Source organism: Callithrix jacchus, chromosome 15, assembly GCF_049354715.1.
Source record: "Callithrix jacchus isolate 240 chromosome 15, calJac240_pri, whole genome shotgun sequence".
Classification (NCBI taxonomy): Eukaryota; Metazoa; Chordata; class Mammalia; order Primates; family Cebidae; genus Callithrix; species Callithrix jacchus.
Genome location: NC_133516.1, coordinates 57897040 through 57918563, shown reverse-complemented (window position 1 = coordinate 57918563; position 21524 = coordinate 57897040). Strand labels below are relative to the sequence as shown.

Sequence of the window (21524 nt, the reverse complement as noted above, 5' to 3'; positions counted from 1 at the left end):
GTTGTCTCAGGTCCTTATCCCTCAGTCCTTTAATAATTTTGTCTCCCATGCTGTCTTAGCCACCCGCTCTCATGACCATAACCTAGATGTGTTATTGTCAATAACTGCACCTGCTCCATAATCTTAATTTCAAAAATTACATTTTCAGCTTTTGTTTCTTATCTATCCAGCTTCAGTGATCTTTCAACCTAACAGGACCTATTATCTATTTATCCTACTAACTTTTGCTGTTCCAAGGTTTAACAATATAATTTCTAATTTGCATAAACCCTCAACTATTTTACCAATCTCTGCTTTTTCCTTTCTGTTTCAAACCCTCTTCTCATCCTCAGCTAAAAAACTGATTCTTATTTTACTGAGTAAATAGAACCAGGTAGAAGAGTGCTTCATTAGCATCAATAACCAGAGCTCACAATTTGTCAGTAACTCTAACCCATAAACTCTATAATCAGTGTTACTACTATTATGGATTTTTTGTCTGTAGTCCCAACAAAGACCAACTTCTTTGCTTCTGCAAAGGAGTTCATTTCAAAAATTCTGAAAAAGTGTTGCAGTAGGAAGCACTAGGAATTTGTCTCTCCACCTAGATAACAATAGTACTGGTAGAATCTGTCTGATGTAACTATGTGGAACTCTGGAGTCTATTGAAGGTTTGCAACATCCAGGAGAATGCTTGGATGGAAAATTGTAGTTAATTTCCACCAATTCTAGCCCTCAGCACAGTATGTGTTATCCATTCTCCACCTCCATCCCTGGGGCAGACAGCAATGCATATGTTCCTGGAGCAGCCCACACAGAACTATAAGGAGCCAGGGTGGACAAAAAGGACACTGCCCTCCAGATATTTGGGATTTGTCTTCTGATAGCTGCTTCTGATCAGAGAGTAGCAGACAGGCCATGAACTGCCATTGTTTTTGCATATCTCCCATTGTTGGAAGCCCCTTTACCTGTGGCTGAAGTGACTTTCCAGTGCTTCCTCACCACTCTAATTTATTTTCTTTTTCCTCTTTCGAGAGCCAGGAATTAAACATTAATATATTCAAAAGCAATTGTATATATGGGAAACATTAAAAAGTGACTGTATATGTTAAGGGAAAGTCATAGGTTCAGAAAAGATTTGACAAGAATCTGTGATTACACCTCAGGCTGATCCTAGAATGAGAGATAGCTTACAACAATACAAAAAGCAAAACAATAAAAAGAACATCAAAAACTGACAAACTCTGCGGAAGGAAGAAGGTTCAGATTACCAGGGATACCACATTATTAGATTCAAATATCCATTTTTCACACCACCACCACAAAGTATACCAAAGAACAAGAAAGCATGACCTTTCAAAGGAAGAAACTTCAACAGACACTATACCTAAAAAGACTTGATGGCAAATCCATAGACAAAACTTCAAAATCTCTGTCTTAAGGCTGTTTCATGAACTAAAGAAAGATACAAAGTCAAGAAAACTACGGATGAGCAAAACGTGATTATCAATAAAGAGATAGAAAACCTAAAAAGAAATTCTGAACCTAAAATTCTGGAGCTGAAAAGTACAGGATTTGAAATGGAAAATTTACAAAGGGATTCAAAGGTAGATTTGTGTAGACAAAACAAAGAATAAGCAAACTTAAAGATACAATATAAATTGATTCTGAGTAACAGGAACAAAAATATTGAATAAATATGAACATAACCTAAATGATCTCTGGGAAACCAACAAATTGACATATACATTGTGGAAGTCCCAGAAGAGAAAGAGAGAGAGAGATACACAGAGAGAGAGAGAGAGAGAGAGAGAGAGAGAGAGAGAGAGAGAGAGAGAGAAAGAGAGATGCTTTGAAGAAATAATTGCTGAAAACTTCTCACATGAATGTAAGTATCCAAAAAGCTCAACAAATTTCAAAGAGGATAAAATTAAAGATACCAATACATAGGCACATTAAAATCAAAATTTTAAAAGACAAAAACAAAGAGAAATCAAGTAGCAAGAGAAAATTGACTTATCATATACCAGGAATCCCCAGTAATATTAACAGCTTATTTCTCATCAGAAATTTTGTAGGACAGAAGGTAGTGGACCAAGATATTTAATGTGATGAAAAAATATTTTAAAATTGTTAAGCAGGAATTCTTAATCTGGTAAAACTTTTGAAATCCTTCAAAAGGGAGGGAGAAACTTAGAACTTCTCATATAAATAAAATCTGAGAAAATTTGTTTCCACTAGACCTACCTTGCAAGAAATGCTTAAGTGTGTTCTGAAGGGTGAAATGAAAGGACAGTAGACAGTAATTTAAAGTCATGTGAAGAAATAAATACCTCAATAAAGGTAAATACATGGACAATTAGAAAAGCTAGTAATATTGTAACAACAGTAATTTTTACTTACTTTACTTACAATAGTAAGTTGTAACTTTACCTTTTGTTTTCTGCATGATTTGGGAGACTACTACATTTAAAAATAAAGTTATCAGTTTAAAAGCTAGAATAATTATAACTTTGATTTGTAACACAACATTTTGTTTTCCACAGGTTTTAAGAGACTAATGAATTTAAAAGAATTATTAGTTTATGCTTTGGGGCACCGGATGTCTAAAGATGTAATTTTGTCACATCAACAACCAAAAGGAGTGGCAACAGAGCCATTAAGAGCAAAGCATTTTGTATGTTCCTTAAGTTGGCATAAACACAAATGAGAATGTTATAACTTTAGCCTGTTAAATGTAATTCCCATGGCAACCACAAGGAAAGTAGGGATATAATATACACAAAAGGAAATCAGAAAGAATTTCATGTCTAAGTCACAGTCTCCTGAAAAGCCCGAACAGCTGAGGAAGCTCTTCATTGGAGGGTTGAGGTTTGAAACAGCCAATGAGAGCCTGAGGAGCCATTTTGAGCAATGGGGAATGCTCACAGATTGTGTAGTAATGACATCCAAACACCAAGTGCTCCAGGCGCTTTGGGTTTTTCACATATGCCACTGTGGAGGAGGTGGATGCAGCCACGAATACAAGGCCACACAAGGTGGATGGAAGAGTTGTGGAACCAAAGAGAGCTGTCTCAAGAGAAGATTCTCAAAGACCAGGTGCCCACTTAACTGTGAAACAGATATTTGTTGGTGACATTAAAGAAGACACTGAAGGATATCCCCTAAGAAATTATTATTGAACAGTATGGAAAAATCGAAGTGATTGAAATCATAACTGATGGAGTTAGTGGCAAGCAAAGGGGCTTTGCCTTCATAACCTTTGATGACCATGACTCCATGGATAAGATTGTCGTTCAGAAATACCATACTGTGGATGGCCACAGCTGTGAAGTTAGGAAAGCCCTGTCAAAGCAAGAGATGGTTAGTGCTTCATCCAGCCAAAGAGGTTGAAGTGGTTCTGGAAACTTTCATGGTGGTCATGGAGGTGGTTCAGTGGGAATGACAACTTAGGTCATGGAAGAAACTTTAGTGGTCATGGTGTCTTTGGTGGCAGCCGTGTGGTGGTGGATATGGTGGCAATGGGATGGCTATAATTGATTTGGTAATGATGGAAGCAGTTTTGGAGGTGGTGGAAGCTACAATGATTTTAGCAATTACAACAATCAGTTTTCTAATTTTGTACCCATGAAGGGGGGAAATTTTGGAAGCAGGAGAAGAAGAAATTTAGGAAGCTCTGACCCCTATGGTGGTGGAAGCCAATACTTTGCCAAACAAGGAAACCAAGGTGGTTATGGTGGTTCCAGTAGCAGCAGTAGCTATGGCAGTGGCAAAAGATTTTAATTAGGAAACAGCTTAGCAGGAGAGGAGAGCCAGAGAAGTGACAGGGAAGCTACAGGTTACAACAGATTTATGAACTCAGCCAAGCTCAGTGGGGGCAAGGACTACCTGCTACAAATGTTTTAGACAAATACTCATGTGTATGGGCAAAAAACTTAAGTACTGTATTTGTGACTAATTGTATAACAGGTTATTTTAGTTTCTGTTCTGTGGAAAGTGTAAAACATTCCAACAAAAGGTTTTACTGTAATTTTTTTTCGCACCCATGCTGTTGATTGCTAAATGTAATAGTCTGATTGTGATGCTGAATAAATGTCTTCTTTTTTTCTTTTTGATGTGCTGTGTAAAGTTTGTCAACTCTGAAGCTGTCTTGGTAAATTGCTCCAACAGGGTGAAGTTAGAATTCCTTCAGGGTGATGTTAGGTTCTGTTTGGAATTTATAGACAACTTGCTTGGGTGGAGAAGCCATTGTCTTCAGAAACCAGGTGTAGTTGAACTGATAGTTACTGTTGTAACCTGAAGTTCACCATTAAAAGGGATTACCCAAGCAAAATCATGGAATTATTGGTTATAAAAATGTTTATTGGCACATCCTATGCAATATATCTAAATTGAATAATACCAGATAAAATTATAGAAGGGAATGAAGCTTGTATATCATCTATTATCTTGTGTAATCAATAAATATTTAATTCTCTTGGAAAAAAAAGAGAAATCAGCTAAACACAATGTAAGACAATAATGCTGAAAATGAGAAACAAAATAGCTATGATGTATATAGAAAACAAAGAGCAAAAAGACAGAAGCCCCTTCTGGTTTGAGGGGGCTTTAAATTAAATTCCATTACTTTAAATATAAATGGAATGTAAAAACAGAGATTAACAGAATAGTTAAAAACACATGGTCTGTCTATGAGAGATATATCTAAATCCAAAGAAAGTGTGATATCTGGGTTTAATGGCACATTATTTAGCGTTTACAAAAGTAGAAAATTCTGATATATGCTACAACTTGGATACATCTTAAGGACATGCTAAGTGAAATAATCTGGTCTAATATCTGGTTTTGCTTATAAGAGGTAATTATAGAAGTCAAAATCATAGAGACAGAAATTAGAATAGTATTTTGCCAGGGGCTTCAGGATGAGAGAATAGAAAATTATTGTTTAGTGTGTATAATATAATTTGTTTTAAAAGAGGAAAAGAATTATGGAGATGAAGGATGGAACGGTTGCACAACATTATAAATATATTTAATATCACTGAACTGTAAACTTAAAATTGTTAAGAAGGTAAATTTTGTGTTATGTTTATTATACCAGCATAAAAAATATAGACAAAATTCTAGGATAAAAAGAAAATCAATCATTTCCTGGCACTAGGTGGGGATAAAGGGATGACTACAGGACAGAGGATTTTCAGGGCAATAAAATTATTATTTATGATACTTTGTTGGTAGATATATGTCATTATACACTTGTCAAAACTCATAGAATGTATGACACCAAGAGTGTATCCTAATGTAAGCTATGAACCTTGGGTAACATTGATGTGTTAATGTAGGTTTTTAATTGTAAAACATGTGCCACTCTGGCACAAAATATTGTTAGTGTAGAATGCTATGTGTGTGTGAGAGAGCAGGGGGCATATGAAAATTTTCTGTACTTTGTGCCCAACTCTTCTGTAACTCTAAAACTTTTCTTCATAAATTCCATTCAAAAAGTAAAAATAAAGACTAAGTTAGATAATATAAAAGTTATTGGCAAGAAATTGTGTAAATTATCTTTCACTTTTGTTTTTTCTTTATGAAATACTTTTTTATTATACTTTAAGTTCTGGGGTACGTGTGCAGATTGTGCAGGATTGTTACATAGGTATACACATGCCATGGTGGTTCCTTGCATCCATCCCCGCATCATCTACATTAGGTATTTCTCCCAATGTTATCCCTCCCCTAGCTCCCTTACCTCCCAACAGGCCCCAGTGTGTGATGTTTTCCTCCCTGTGTTCTTGTGTTCTCATTGTTCAACACATACTTATGAATGAGAACAGGTGGTGTTTGGTTTTCTCTTCTTGTGTCAGTTTGCTGAGAATGATGGTTTCCAGCTTCTTCAATGTCCCTGCAAAGGACATGAACTCATCCTTTTTATGGCTGCATATTATTCCATGGTATATATGTGCCATATTTTCTCTATCCAGTCTATCATTGATGGGCATTTGGGTTGGTTCCAAGTCTTTGCTATTATAAACAGTGCTGCAATGAATATACATGTGCATGTATCTTTATAATAGAATGACTTATAATCCTTTGGGTATATACCCAGTAATGGGATTGCTGGATCAAATGGAATTTTTATTTCTAGATCCTTGCAGAATCGCCACACTGTCTTCCACAATGGTTTAACTAATTTACACTCCCACGAACAGTGCAAAAGCATTCCTATTTCTCTACATCCTCTCTAGCACCTGTTGTGTCCAGATTTTTTGATAATTGCCATTCTAACTGGCATAAGATGGTATCTCAATGTTGTTTTGGTTTGCATTTCTCTAATGACCAGTGATGGTGAGCAATTTTTCATATATTTGTTGGTTGCATAAGTGTCTTCTTTCAAACAGTGTCTGTTCATTTGATGCAAAATAGGCAACTTAACTTTAATATGCTCCAAAGTACATTTCTGATTGTCTTATAAACCTACCTCTTTCTCAGTCTTTTCAATGCAGCCTTTTACTTGGTCAAGGTAGACTTAGAGTCATCTTTAATACCTTTCTTTCTCTGGCACACTATAACTAGTCCATCAGCAAGTCTTAATTTTTTAACCTTAAAAATATTCCAGATTTTTTATTACTAATATTTTATCCCAAGTTACCAACATCTCTTATTTTGCTTCAGGAAACAGTCATCTACCTTGTATCCCTGCTTACATTCTTTTCATTTTAGTCAATTCAGCACAAAATAGGTAGAGGGATCCTTTTAAGTGGTCATTCAAGTACTTTCAGTCTTTTGGTCAAATTCATCAAAGAGGCTCAAATCTCACAGTGAAGCTCTTCCATTTTTTCTCTCTACCCAAGTATGTCATGACCTCACTGACATTTTTTTTTTCACACATACCCAACATTCTCCTACTAAAAGTCCTTGTGCTTATTTTGTTTTCTATCTGTAATAGAATTCCATTGCCTTTGGGTACCATGATTTACTAAACTATCTCCTGTTTATAAACTTATTTCTAATTTTTTAGTTTTGCAAATGCTGCTACAGTGATATCCTCAAATATATATTTTTGCATCCTTGCTGAATGTTTCCCTAGGATATATTTTGTATTTAAAATTTTCATAAACATTTTTAAATTGATCTCCTAACTACTTGTAGATGTTTTAGCATAGTTTATTCCATTCAAGTCTGCCTATTGTTATTATTATCTTTTAAAATGTTTTTGCCAATTGTTAGGTAGAAAATATACTTGATTTTTTAATTTTCATTTTTTGAGAAGAATGACAGTGAACTTTTTTTTCACAGGTTTATAGGATTTGTGTATTCATATTGTAAATTGAGTGACTAGTCACTTCTTTTTCTGGTTTTATGTATTTTCCAGTTTTTAAAAATTGATTAGTAAATATATTTAATAGACTAAGGGTGTTAACCTCTGTCATAATCCACAAATATATTTACCAGGTTTTAAAAAAGTCTATGTATTATTTCTTCTTTTTAGTACTTTATTTTATTACAGGCATATTTATAGGTATATTCCATTATGACTTCTTGATATTATGCCAAGTCAACAAATTTGTTCTCTACTTCAAATTTTGTATCAGGGAAAATTTTCTAAGAACAAAAATATCAAGTTTACTCAACAAAGTCTACCACATTACTAGGTTTAACAAGTTCTTCTTTTCCTCCCCCAAAATTAAAAACTGCATTTATTACCCTTCTTGTAGTATGTAGGAGTTGTGTGATTAGTGCTGGATAATGTGCTCTGAGGAAAATTATCCTGTTATTGTTGACTAAATATGTCAAAAAGCTGTGTAAACTTTTTCAGACATTTTCTATGCAATGGGGACAAAAAGCCCACATGTTTAAAATATGCATATACCAGAAATACAACCTTTTCCATGGTGGAGCTCTCTGTATATATATATTTCTGAGAATATCTGAGTCAAGATAGTTAATGTTATGCTAAGGTAACAAACAATTCCAACAATCTCAGAAGACAAAACAACTGTATTTTTCTCTTGTACAATATATCTCTTGTGAATCTGGGGCAAAGCTCATGCTTGTTATGGAATTTCAAAAATACACACTGAAGAAATAGTTACTATTTTCAATATTACCAATTGCAATGCCAGAGAGATGTCTGGAGGTTCTCACACCAGCAATTAAATGTTGTGGTACAATGCCTGCTACTTCTGCTTACAGGATATCTGGAAGAACTAATTCATTGCCCAATGTAATTGAAAAAAGGTGTGCATGTATAATTCTACAATTTATCAGAGGGTGTAGGGCCAGCAATATTTGCTTACTAGCATTAACAGCATTAGAATGAAGTAGAGATCCCTGCTGAGCCAAGCTGGACATGTACTATGGCTGAAAATAAACTTTCACTGCACTATGCCTCTATGATTTTGGCATGCTCATTTGTTACTGCAGTATAATCTAGTATGTCTTGATTAATACAAATGGGAAAGACATAAATAAGAGTGAAACAAGTAATTTTGAGATGGGAACGAACACCTGATCAGATTTCATGAACTTAGAACTTTGTCTCAAACAAAAGAATGATATATTACACTGATTAAGCTAGAAAAAGTTTAGATAAGTAGGCAAGACACCAACCTAAAGATGAAAAATTGTTAAAATGCTACCTTTATCCTAATAAAATAAAAGTTTCTTTTTTATAAAATTAATTTTTTTTTTTGAGACAGTCTCACTCTGTAGCCCAGGCTAGAGTACAGTGGCGCGATCTCGGCTCACAGCAACCTCTGTCTTCGGGGTTCAAGCGATTCTCCTGCCTCAGCCTCTCTATTAGCTGGTCTACAGAACTGCGTCACCATGCCTGGCTAATTTTTGTATTTTTAGTAGAGACAGGCTTTCACTCTGTTGGTCAGGGTGGTTTCCAAACTCCTGACCTTGTGATCCACCCCCCTTGGCCTCCCAAAGTGCTGAGACTACAGGCTTGAGCCACAAGCTTATTAAATTCAGAGCCTGGAAGTCTGCTCACAAAAGTTTCTTATTCAATAATTTTGGGTAGTGCCAACAAATCCATCATCATCATTATTATTATTATTATTATTATTACTGCTAGTATTTAAGACAGGGTTTTGCTCTTTTGCCCAGATTGGGGTGCAGTGATGCAATCACATCTCTCTGTAACTTCTATCTCCTGGGCTCAAGTAATACTTTTGCCTCAGCCTCCCAAGTAGGTAGTACTGCAGGTATATGCTACCACACTTGGCTAATATTTGTATTTTTTATACAGACATGGTCTCACTATGTTGCCCAGGCTGGTCTCGAATTCCGGAGTGCAAGTGAGTCTTCTGCCTTGCGTTCTCAAAGTGCTGGAATTACAGGTGTGAACCATTGCATCTGGCAAAGAAATCTATTTTTAAGACATTCTCCAATTTATTATCATGCAGATAGTCTAAGGATAACAATTTGAGAATCACTGGAAGGGACAATGTGTAAGAAGAATTTGATCATTAAAAATAAACAGTAATTTAGAAAGTGTTGAGTTTTCAAATGATGACAGTCTATTTCTATAGGAAAGTCTCCGAATTTTTTTTTCTTCAATCATAGGTCACAGCTATTTTCTTATTACTTACAAAAATTATAAGCTATTTACTGTTATTTTCCCATGGGCTGTTATAATACATTACAAAAATAAACATGCTATAGTGCTCTAAATCACAAATACTTCTGATTAAACTCATATGGCTAAAGGCTACAATTGAACAGCCTTGGTAAGCAATAAATGTTTTTGTTCACAATAAAACATCTCATTATATCACAGACCATAATACTTATTGAGAAAGGAAGGAGAAAATGCTTGAGCAGGTAATAATGCATCCATTGACATATGATTGTTGAAGTCTTTTGTGTTACATATTAGTATAGGGCTGGGCCAACATTTACCATTGTAGAGCTTAGTATTAATTTACAAAGCATCATATACAGCAGAGTCAGCAGAAATTAATCACATCCCTCCAGGGCTTATAAGGGTAACAATGCAGAGCAAGCACAATCTGTTTTTGATGTAATATTTATATTAAACATGAAAAACTGTTCATTACAAAAGGGTGTCTTTATATTAGCACAGACTCAGTTGGGCTATGACCTGTGATTTCCCCCGCTTGTGTTCTGAGTTCCCATTTTGAATACATACAATTGTGAATATGTGGGATTTCGCTGTACCAGGGGTATTTGAAAACACAGAAAGTTTAAATTTTAAAAAGAATTGCCAAATATTGTACAACTTCCTATTGTGATGTTTTTCTCCCAAATATGTATAATATCTAGTTTCTATTTAGTTCTTCAGAGCCACTGAGGTCCACCTGGTTGTAGAAGATATAGTGATAATATTATTTAGAGTAATCAAAATTTAGAAATTTACTATTTAAGTTAAAAGCCAGCTCTGGGGCTCAAGTATTAAATTTCACAGTTGTCCACTTTGTCAACTATATTGGTCCTTTGCTGATTATTGTGGCTATGTTTTATGACCCATAAAGCAAGAAATATCTAAAAATATGTATTTTTTAGAGAAAAAAGTCATTTGGTTCTGAAAACAATTGAAGTGTTTAATGTAAATAATGCACACAATATTCTTCATATCTGTAAGAAACTACCCCAGACTATACCATGGTAAGTGATCACCGTTGCCCTACAACTGACTTTAGAATTCAATTCACTCAGTCTTCTCATCTTACAGAAGTGGAAACTAGGACTCAGAAAGCTAAACTGATATGCTCCTTAGTGACAAAACTGTCAGTTGAATCCATCTTTACTGAATCTTTTTCAAGTCACATTTTCAGTTTATCATTTATAGAAATTACTCCTAGTTTTGAGAATTAAGAAGTCTCAGGAGGCGAGGCAGGAGAATTGCCTGAATCCAGGAGGCAGAAGTTGCGGTGAGCCGAGATCACGCCATTGCACTCCAGCCTGGGTAACAAGAGCGAAACTCCGTCTCAAACAAAAAAAAAAGAGGTCTCAGTACACTTACCTTCTCAGAAGCAATGAAAACAACAGTCAGATGGCCCACTGCCATGATTTTGCCTCAAGTTTGGCATGCCACAATAACCAACATCCATTTTGTACACTCTCTTCGATGTAGTATAGTGGAAATAAAAAAAAAAATCACTGCACTGAGTGGGTTTCAGCATATTTATATTGTGATATGCTTGGCTGGGTCCCCAGCCAAATCTCATGTTGAATTGTAGATCCCTTAATTCCCATGTGTAGTGGGAGGTACCTGGTGCTGTTCTTGTGATAGTGAATAAGTCTCATGAGACCTCATGGTTTTATAAAGGTCAGATCTCCTGCACACCCTCACTTGCCTGCTGTCGTCACATCAGATGTCCCTTTGCTCTGCCTTCGTTTTCTGCCATGACTGTGAGGCCTCCCCAGCCATGTGAAGCTGTGAGTCCACTAAACCTCTTTTCTTTATAAATTACCTAGTCTTGGGTATGTCTTTATTAGCAGTTTGTGAACAGGCTCATATATATTAGCAGCTTGTGAACAGGCTAATATATATGGCCATGTAAAAAAACTTCTCGCAACAATGAAGGAACATTAAAACATCAGTAAGATTTTTATACCAGTCTTTAGTGAGAAAGACTGCATAGACCTTAGAAAGTGAGTCCTACTTCTTTAGGAAGAAATATCCTCAGAATAAAGGAGCTCACTTTGCTAGCGAACGTAGAAATACCCCTTAAAACCCTCAAATCCCTTTACTCACAAAATAAACATCTGGCGTATAATTTGACAAATGGAATGGATTTTCCCACTAGAAAGGTTATGCCCCATGAAGACAAATAGTTCTGCATCTTAGGCCACATATATCTTCAATTTTAAATCAACTGCCATTCTGGTTTTTTGAGATAGTCTCTGGTGAATCAGATCTGTTCTGATCCCTCAGATGATTGCTGAAAAAGCTGATACTACAGAACTTTCTGATATGCAGTCACTTCATCAAATCTTGGAGTGATTTACTGTCAGGTTGAGCAGAAAACCAGTAAACTGATTTTCTTGTTCTTGACAAGTTCACAGAACCAATGAAAGACCATCACCTAGCAGTAATGCAGAAAAGTCTCTTTTAATGGGAATAATATTTAGATTATTTTTACAGGTTTTCAAATTCTGAGTTCTCATAAAAGAAAAGAAAATTCATAGTTAAGAATAAGTGCTGTCTATTAGTGACACATTAAATAATCTATAAAATGAAATGAACTTCAATAGCTGACATCTCTACTGTTTAAATTATAATCTAAATAATCCTCATTTATGATAAGCACAGAGATGTAACAATAAAACTCTCTGAAAGAGATGTCCAGTGTTTTAATTTTATATACACTTTTACAAGACCACAGTAAATCTTAAGATTATATTTATTTTTATGCAATAAAAAATTACTTTTTGGGAGACTTTTTATTGTTTAGTGAATAATAAGTGGGTTTATTCACATAATTATTATACTTTATATGCAGTGTGACATACATCAAATAACAATGTAGCAGTATGACCTTAATAATTATTTTTCCTCTTTTATACTGAGGAAATTAAAGATAAAATTTAAATACATGTCTAATGTCACACAACTAATGTATATTGGGGAAGGAGGGAAGGAAGGGAGATAGGGAGGGAGGGAGGGAGGGAGGGAGGGAGAAAGGGAGTAAGGAAGGGAAGGAAGGAGTGAGGGAGGGAGGGAAGCAAAAGCCTGAGATAAAATGAATCAAACTCGAAAAGTGTGTAACTCCTTGCTTTGCTTAGATATTGGTAAATTATAGAAATCATGGATGACTATACTTCATATACTTATTTAATAAAAAGACATGCCCTAGGGCTACCAGTGTGTATTAAAGTGTGTTTAGTGTATTTTTGTTGTAGAATAAAAGTTGGTAATAATTTAAAGATTTTTGAGTAAGAGACAGTTAAGCAAATTATAGCATATATTTCTCATGGAATATAAACCAATTATGCTTTTTATAAATTTGGTTCATGACAGCTGACCTGGAAGATTGACTGTGATAAAATGATGTGTTAAAAAATCAAAGCAAGTTGCAGAGTAATAATTATATTTATATTTATATTTTTTTTAAAATAGGAAAAGCACATTTGTGTTACTGGAATGGTAGAGGAAAATGTGGCAGGGTATGTATCAGTCTCTTAATAACAGTTATTTTAAAAGTCAAAGGTTTGAAGCAAAGAATGAAAGTAAATCTCATTTTATTCCCTTTATACACCCCTGTATGTTGAATTGCTTGAGGCCTACATTATTTGAAAGTTAAAAATAAAGCTTTCATACTACATTTTAAAATTTTTACTGAAATCAAACCTAGACTGCCATGGTATTAGGATGTTCATTTACTCCATAGTAATATAAGTAAAATGGGATCAAATTATTTTTAAAAATATCTTCTAGGAACACTTCAATAATTAGATGATCATACACATATACAAAACTATAATTATCTCCCTTAATGATTTTCTTATAATAGTAAAACAATCTGAATGCTTTGGGAATACTAACAAATATCATTAGATTTCTCACAATTGTCACTCAGTTGACAACCATAATTTAAAGCCGTGTTTCATTTAATGTAGCTATATTACACGTCAGTAGAGAAATTTTGAGGCAACGAGTTGACACAAAAGAAAATTTTATATATGTGCACTGACCAGCACAGAAACATATGCAATCAAGCATTACCCTATCATGGGCTTAAAAATGAATATAGATGTGATTTACTTGAGTTTCATATTGATTTTTTTGTTTGTTTGTTTTTGAGACAGAGTCTCACTATGTCATCCAGTCTGGATGGAGTGCAGTGGTATGATCTTGGGTCATCACAACCTCCACCTGCTGGGAATAAGTGATTCACCTGCCTCAGTCTCCCAAGAAGCTGGGGGACAGATGCCCACAACTGCGACCAAGTAATTTGTGTATTTTTAGTAGAGGTGTGGTTTCACCATGTTGGACAGGCTGGTTTCCAACTCCAGACCTCAAGTGATCTGACCATCTCGACCTCCCAAAGTGCTGGGATTGCAGGCATGAACCACCACGCCCAGCCTGAAAATTTTGTTTACTAGATTTTAAATTTTAAAGTTATCTAGAGACCAGAAATCTCAGAACACCATCCATGAAGTCAGAATTAGGTCTAACATTGTTCTTGGGAGGTGTTCTATCATTTAATTAAAAATGGTATAATTTTTAAGCCAGTAAGAAAATAATGAAAATACTAATATGTAGACATATTCAACTACCAATTCCTATGTATCTGTTTTATTCCATATATGTTAAAGTCCCACACCATAATGTTACTTATAAGGCAGAGACAGACAAATACAGAGATAGAGAGACAGAGCAGGGGATAGAGATAGAGAGCAAGGGAAAGGGTGAAGGAAGAGAGGCAATAAGGAAATTTAAGTCTTCAAAGCTTCATAGAAGAATGTACACATAGTACATGAACAACAAATATTTGTTGGATACATTACTTTAAGTTAGATGTTTTACCATATCTCCATTGTCTAGATTGTCAATGACAGTATTGTTCTTTGGAATAATGAGGAATTGGAAAGGAAATTAATTTCCAAAAGACAAGTGATGCTTTAAAAAAATCTCTGATGCATTCATTCATTGAAAATTATGTTACAGATATGCATTGACAGACATAAAAGATATTTAATACATTAAAGATAAAAAGTACATTAAAAGCAATATGAAAAGTATCATCTCATTTTGATGCTCTTTGAGAGCTTTGTATATTAAAATTTCCCCAGACAATTTTAAGTTAGAAAGGTAAAATTACATTCATGCTTACATATTAGCTATATATAATGTACATATAGCATAATATTTGTAGAAGAAAATGGTATTATAATTAAAACGTGCCAGTGTATTTTGCCAATTTTATAATTTAGAAACTCCAATTTTAATTTTATTATATATTTTATTACCTTATTTTAACTATGAGTTTATAAGTTTATAAACCAAGGAATGTATCTAATTTATCTTTAGAAACTTGCCAGTCTTCAGGACATCACACACACATTTTTAGGTGTGTTATAATGTTTTTTTGAACAAATGAAAGAATGAATGAGTGAACGATTAAGTAAACTATTTGAAAACTCATCAATGTATTTTGAATACTAGGAAGTTGTAAGTTTTGAAGCATTCAGAAAAGAAGAGCATGAGTGAAAGCCAAAAGAAATTGATAATTGATATCCAGGCATAAAGAGCAGACTCAGTAATATTAAAGGAAGACATACTCCATTGACAGTACAATTAGGTTGATGTTCAAAGTTTAACAGGAGTGTTTAGAATTTAGATTTTAATAATTATCTCCTGTAAAAAAAAGTCAACACTTAAAATTTTGTCTGAAATAACAATGCATAGAAAAAAGTCTCTAGAACATTTACTGTATAATACAAAATTAAAATATGTCATGTAATATCATGGAACATAGAGTGGGAGAGACAATGCAAGAGACTGAATTACTTACAAATATTTTGTTTTTTTATTTTAAATTATATATACACATATATATGTTTGGATATTTTAATATATTTATTAGTCATTTATTAATTTGTTTATTTATTCAAACATGCTTTGTATGCATAATCATGCCTGTGATTTAGTTTCTATCCTCATGAAACTCAATAGTCTTCCTGAAGGAGCAGCTCTTAACCAAATAGCCATAAAAATGAATGGAAAATTAAGACTTTGGTATGTGTTGAGAGGAAAAAGTAAGTGTTGCTCCAAGAGTATAGAATTGAGAATTTGACATATTGTTAATCTAATATGACCCTGATACATCATTTTTCCTACCCACCTCATAGCTAGATAGGATGGTGAACAACATGTGATTTGGTGATATTTCACAAATAAAGCAAAATCAGCGTGCTGCTGCTATCTTCTGTCTTTTGTTCCTTCACAGAAATAAATCAATTTCCCAATACAAAGATTTAAATTGAAGAGATTAAAAAGAATAGATTTGATAGGTATGTTAAAAGAAGCAGAAGATATGCTGCCCTTTAGGAACAATTTTTATATTAACATAAAAATCTATTTTGATTAGTTTTAGACTGAACCAAATTTAAAAGGCACAATAATTTAAAATTGAACATCATCTATTATACATATTGATTTTTGGGTGGACGGGGAAAATTTGTTTAAACTTACAAGTCACAGGAGATGGATTTTCTCTTGTGTATCTATACACAAATACAAGAAAAAAAGGAGTTTATTTGTATTATTTTTAAATGTTCTGAAGGTAATATGCAAAAGCTAATTATTATTGTATAATTCATAGAACATTGTTATGAGAAGAAACTTTAGTTATCATAAATATATTATATATCTTCACTATAATGACCTTGTTTATTAGATAAGTGATGTCATGACCAGAGAGGCTAAACATGATTACTAGAAATTAAAGTCTTCTACAAAGGATGAAAGAGAACAAAGCATAATGAAAAAAATTTGTGTTTGGGAGCCAAGCAGATCGAAGTTTAAGTCCTCCCTCTGTCACCAATAATGTTGTTTTGTCTCAATCTAGAATGTACTTCCAAATTGCTATTTGCCTAGTGAAACCTTTTCATCTGTCAAGATTCATCTCAAGTTTAATTCGTATTGTAATACCTTTGTCTCCACTGCTTCTACTTCCTCTTTACTCTGCTTGCAGTTAGTAGTTGCATAAGTATCAGTGTCCTTTTTCAAGAACACAGGGGAAAGGTGTTCGTGCTATTTGTCTTATTGAGCCTTATTTGTCTTTGTACTCATTTTTACTTCTCTTGCAAATATAAAATGTCTCAAAAATTTTAATCAATTAATGACTGATAAGAAAATAATTTGTTAAAATTGGTTCCAAAAATACTTGAAGAAATGGGTATTTCTAGACTATTTAATAAAGGTATGTTAGGATAAGAATCCTGGGATAAATATAGGCCTGATTAACATCCAATACGGAAATAAAACATCATCTTCTATACTTACAACTAGTCAGTTATGCATATGTTTACCAAACAAATGTTTGCAATTTTTTTTTTTTTTTTGAGACATTCTCAGTCTGTCACCCAGGCTGGAGTTCAGTGGCACAATCTCAGCTCACTGCAAATTTCACCTCCTGGGTTGAAGCGATTCTCTGGCCTCTGCCTCCAGAGTAGCTGAGATTACAGGCATGTGCCATCACACCCAGCTAATTTTTGTATTTTTAGTACAGATGGGGTTTCACCATGTTGGCCAGGCTGGTTTCGAACTCCTGACCTCAGGTGATCCACCTGCCTTGGCCTCCCAAAATGCTGGGATTACAGGCGTGAGCCACCCGCCCAGCAACATTTACAGTTTAATATGTCCATTCACTATGTGTGGGCATATATTTAATGATAAACATGATTTAAAATATATTACCTAATATTTGGATGAGTCTATATCCACACCGGATATTGAGAAAAGTCATTGACATTTTTGTCTTATCTCAAAACTTGATTTTTTTTCCCAAGAAGTTTTGTATAAATATAAGTGTTTGTTGAATGAATGAACAAATGAGTCAACAAAGTTTAGGGAAAATACACACACACACATACACACACACACACACACACACACACACACACACACACACACATATCTGAACTTGTTTCCTTACATGTAATGAAAAATCATACATTTTACCTTACAGGAAAAACAATAGATTATAAATGAGCATTAGGGCTCAGCTCTCAGTAAATTTCACTTGTCTCTTGCTATCCTTTCTCATTCTTAGTCCCCAGCATGCCTTTCACTGCTCTATGAACTGCCCCTAATGAGTGGTATATTTTTATTAATGAAGTTTAGTTTTATCAAGCATTTCCTTGGTCACAGAAACTCTTGATGTATGAAATACATGAAGTTGAGACCTGTAACAACATATATTACATCTCTAAGTTATTAGGTTATTAGTGCTGCATCTGGACACTGTTTTCTTGCTTCTTATATTGTCTACCCAAGGCTCTCCTTGTTTGTTTGTTTGTTTTCCCCCTTAAATTTTGCTACCTGTTAGTTTACTCACTTATCACACAGGGTTTCATTTCAGCCATATACTACTTTTTCTTAATTTATTATACTCCTAACTGTGAAACAAGGACGGCCTGAAGCAACTTTAAATCAGGGGCATGTGATGAAAATTATTTTATCCCTCATGTTTTGTCAGTAGCACAACCGAGCCTCCTGTTATTTTCCCATTAAGCATATGGAGATTCTAGTCATCAATTCACAGTATCTGCATTTTCATAGGAGGGGGTTGTGGTGTTCGTAACAATTAGTTGGTCATTAACTCTTGCAATATGCCTAGTCAGCCTACTTCTATTTGCATATTAAACTAATAACTGCAAGGGCAGAGAGAAGAGGGCATGAAGGAGATCATTACCTTGGAATAAAAAATAATGGCCTTGCTTCTTGGAGAGAATACTTTTCTTAGTATTTTTTTTAGTGTGTCAAAAGAAGAAAACAGGAATGAGAATCATGAAAGTATGGTAAGAATGAGAATCTCAAAAATAACCTAGGTATCATACAATTTTCTTTAAAAAAAATCTAAACCATTTGCCTGTTTACGAAAAAGTTGATGATTTTGAATCAAAATAAAACAAAAAATAAAACTATTCATCTCTTTCCCATCAGAAGTAGCTCTACACAAAATATTTTAAATGTCTGTTTCTTAAAATATTACAGAAATATATATACATATAAGTTGTTACTTTCAAGTAACTTTGTGATTTGTTCAAACTTTCATGAGCATGGTACATATATATTTCTTTAATATTTTTAATTATGGATATACAATAGTTGTATATATTTATGGGGTACATGTTATATTTTGAGGCATATGAGTGTGTATATGTGAGTTTGATACATACTAGTTGTATGTATCAAAATATAACATGTATGAGTAAGCATGCAATGATTAATGATCAAATCGAATGGACATTCTAATTCCACTCTTTTAGTTATTTTGAAATATCAAATAAATTCTTGATAATTATACTAAATTATGATACGAAATACTAAATGTTATCCCAAATATCCAATTGTATTTTTGTACAAATTAACTATCTCTTTATCACCCTCTCTGCACTACCCATCCAAGCTTTTAGTAACCATCATTTTACTCTACCTTCATGAGATTAATTTTTTTAGCTCCCACATGAAAACGTGATATTTATCTTTCTGTGCCTGGCTTAACATGTTGTTGCAAATGACAGGATTTCACTTTTTATAATGATTGAATATACTTTATTGTCTATATGTACCACATTTTCTTTATCCATTCATCTGTTGATGGACACTTAGTTTGATTACATATCTTAGCTGTTGTGAATAGTGTTGCAATAAACATGAGAGTGCAGAAATTCCTTCCATGAATTGATTTCCTTTCTTTTGGATATATACCTAGCAGTGGGATGGCAGGATCATGTGGTAGTTCTATTTTCAGTTGTTTTGAGGAACCTCCACATTACTTTCCATATAGCTATACTCATTTACATTCTTACCAACAGTATATGAGGGTTCCCTTTTCTCCACATACTCACCAGCATTCATAATTGCTTGTCTTTTAGAAGAAAGCCAACTTAACAGCAGTGAGACAATATCTCATTGCAGTTTTAATTTGTATTTCTCTAATGATCAGTGATGTTGAATATTTTTTATACGTCTGTTGGCAGTTTGTATGTCTTCTTTTGATCTACATGTCTATTTAGAGATTTTGTCCCTTTTAAATTGGATTATTATTATTTTTTCCTACTGAGTTATTTAAACTCCTTATATATTCTGGTTATTAATCCACTGTCAGATGGGGAGTTTGCAAATATTTTTTTCCTATTCTGTGGGTTGTCTCTCATTTTCTTGATTATTTCTTTTCTGCACAGAAGTTTTTAGCTTGATGTGATCCCATCTGTCCATTTTTGCTGTGGTTCCCTGTGCTTTTGAGATCTTACAAAATCTTTGCCCAGACCAACGTCCTGGAATGTTTTCTCAGTGTTTTTTTTCTAGTATTTTTATAGTTTCACATCTTAGATTAAGTCTAATCCATTTTGATTTAAATTTTGTATATGGTGAGACATAGGGGTCTAATTTTATTATTCTGCATGGAGATATCCAGTATTCTGGCACCATTTATCAAAGAGACTATCCTTTCTTCAGTGCATGTTCTTGGTATCTTTGTCAAAAATGAAATGACTGTAAATGCTTGAAATTTTTTTTTGAGTTCTCTATTTTGTTTCATTGGTCTCTATTTATGCCCGTACTGTCTGCACATGGTACATATTTAACCCCAGAATAGGTAGCTGTTATAGAAGTATAGGTAATAAATAAAATGAATTGTCTATTTTCTTTTAGAATTAAAAAAGACTAAAGAGAGGAAAAATTTAAGGTAGGGGAATGGTTAATGTTTCTAAATCTATTTGGTAAAATTCAGGAGTATGGATATGAAGAACAGAGAATTTAGGAGCATAAGAATTAGAAAACAAAATTAAAGGGATTTTTTTTATCCTAAAAGTTCACAACAAATCAGGATGCTAACATAAGATTTATAGTTTACACAAACTTTTACAGGTGAAATTTAAATTGATTTCCTTCTCTACAATAAAATGGTGAACAGTTGATTACCATAAAATAAATCTTTCAAATACTTGGAAACCGTTAAGTATCCTCTTAGCTCTCTTTCTCCAGTATAAAATTACTTATAAACTAACTTATGAATCATGCACATACCTTTAGAACAAGCACAGTACATAAATTAGCAATTCCCCTTGAGGAATAAACTCATGCGTTCTTTTAAAATATATGCAACGCTTTCCATTTATATAACATTTTTCTGCCAAGGTGCATGGGGAGTCTCACATATATCATTCTAATAGCAGTGCTTTGTTTACATTTAGCATCTTTATAGAAAGAATGCAAACCAGTTTGGAGACAAATTCACTCTTTACGACTGCTCTCAGAGACAGGAAAAATTCTATCTGAATTTAAGAACATTGTTAGTGTTTTCTTGTATAGATTTCCATAAGTAAAATTTCAGGACAAAATTTTACAGTGGAAAGTAGAATGAGAAGGAAGGCAGAAAGAGCAGGAGGGAAACAAAAGTCTCAAAAGAAAAGTAAATACTGTATCTTTTTTTTCTTCACTATCAATTTTCTTCTCTTCTTTTGGAATCTTTTATCTTTCCTGTTCTGGTGATTGTTCTGATTTTTCCATGCCCCAAAACAACTTCTTTCCAGAACTCAGACTCTCTCCAACTTACATGTCATCATCTTTAATTTCACTGTATAATTTAGAGTGTGACCTTTACTTCCTTATTACTGACTAAATTATATGATCATAGTTCACTACAGGCTCAGAATCCTGGGCTCAAGTTACCCTTCTGGCTCAGCCCGCTGAGTAGCGAGGACTACAGGTACTTGACTTAACACTCTGCTCATTAATTCCTTGTACTTCTTGAAACAATCTATTTCAGTTTTCTATCTACTTTCCAGGCCACTCATATCTCTTCTAACCCCCCATTTCCTTGGTTCTCCAGTAGGGCCATAGG

General features: G+C 33.9%; 1 pseudogene; it reads left to right on the top strand.

The window, feature by feature from the left end:
- Positions 1–2448: 2448 nt before the first annotated feature.
- LOC128929745 (heterogeneous nuclear ribonucleoprotein A1-like) lies at positions 2449–6459 on the top strand (annotated as a pseudogene).
- Positions 6460–21524: the final 15065 nt, after the last annotated feature.